Source organism: Sapajus apella, unplaced genomic scaffold (genome assembly GCF_009761245.1).
Source record: "Sapajus apella isolate SASKATOON/1434 unplaced genomic scaffold, GSC_monkey_1.0 scaffold13565, whole genome shotgun sequence".
In the NCBI taxonomy this organism is placed as follows: domain Eukaryota; kingdom Metazoa; phylum Chordata; class Mammalia; order Primates; family Cebidae; genus Sapajus; species Sapajus apella.
This window is the reverse complement of record NW_022450486.1, coordinates 1-1,449: the sequence shown is the minus strand read 5'-3', so window position 1 is coordinate 1,449 and position 1,449 is coordinate 1. Positions and strand designations below refer to the sequence as shown.

General features: G+C 44.0%; 1 long non-coding RNA gene across 1 annotated transcript; it reads left to right on the top strand.

The window, feature by feature from the left end:
* Nucleotides 1–403: 403 nt before the first annotated feature.
* On the top strand, nucleotides 404–853 carry LOC116548503. Its single transcript, XR_004267450.1, has 2 exons — nucleotides 404–503; nucleotides 823–853. It is a non-coding gene; the product is annotated as an uncharacterized LOC116548503 (long non-coding RNA).
* Nucleotides 854–1,449: the final 596 nt, after the last annotated feature.

The following is a 1,449-nucleotide window of genomic DNA, read 5'->3' as shown; positions in this document are numbered from 1 at the left end:
AAACTTTATCTTAAGAGTCATTTTCAAGATAACTATTAAAACATGTAACTGCTATCTTAATGTTTTGAAATTACTTAAACATTTTAAAATATGAATGTCATAGTTTAAAAGAAACCAGGGGAAGGAAAAGTAGAGAAAGAAATGCCAATTCCAGTCCAAAGCTTTAGTTACCAAGTTTCCTAAGAATGATTTTTACCAACGTATGAACTCTTGGGAACAGAACGTAAGATGGAAATGCTGAGCCTTTTGTGTAAAGCGGCATTATTGACTGCTGCTGTGATGCTCCTGTAATGTAATAAATTATGGAATTGCTGCAAAGCTCTGTGTTTGCCTTAAAATTTTGTGCATCTTAACAACTATAGTATTAAAGACATGGAGACTCTGCAAATGCTGGGCACACTTGGCATGAGATAACGTGTTTTTATTTTTACGAAATGGTAATATAGCTATGCAAGTGTTTTCATTAAAAGAACACAAACTAATAAAAGTTATGGGATAAAAAAGTTATGGGGCCGGGCGCGGTGGCTCACGCCTGTAATCCCAGCACTTTGGGAGGCCGAGGCGGGTGGATCACGAGGTCAAGAGATCAAGACCATCCTGGTCAACATGGTGAAACCCCGTCTCTACTAAAAGTACAAAAAATCAGCTGGGCATGGTGGCGCGTGCCTGTAATCCCAGCTACTCAGGAGGCTGAGGCAGGAGAATTGCCTGAACCCAGGAGGCGGAGGTTGCGGTGAGCCGAGATCGCGCCATTGCACTCCAGCCTGGGTAACAAGAGCGAAACTCCGTCTCAAAAAAAAAAAAAAAAAAAAAGCAAAAAAGTTATGGGACAAAAAATGTGGAAAAGTTGTGGCAAGAAAACATTGTGGATAAAAAGTAGAAAAATTTTATGAGAAGTATGAAATTTATGAAAAGGAAATTACGAGGTTTTTAAAAAACATCATAGGGATAAATATAAAAATAAATAAAAGCATGCCCCTGTCAGCAAGTCCTGGAGAAGTGGGGCTGGAGTCTCCGCCCCCACCATGTCCCTCCAACCCCTTCCCAGTCACCCCTTTATTATTAGCGTAGCAAGACAAGAGCCCTGTCTAATGGGGGGAGACCAACAGACCCTTTGCCACCTTGAGCAGGGCTGAGTCCTTAAATCTCTGGGTGATGATGTTTGTTATTTAAGAGCCAGAGGCTGCTGGAGTGGGTTGGTTTGGAGGAGGTCTGATGGCCTCCTTCCTCTCACCAAAGCAACTTTTCCCTCAGGGGGCTCCCATCTTCTTATTCAGAGCGGCAGCTGAGGCAGGACAGTGGCGCTAACTGTGGACCAGGCGAGGGCACGGGCTGCTGGGCTGGCCCCCCTTCCCCAGTGTACATATTGTATCTGTGTAACATGTTGTATATTCCGGGGGGTAGGGGCGCCCCCTGTTTTGTACCTAGCAGAGGTTGGAACTGGCACAT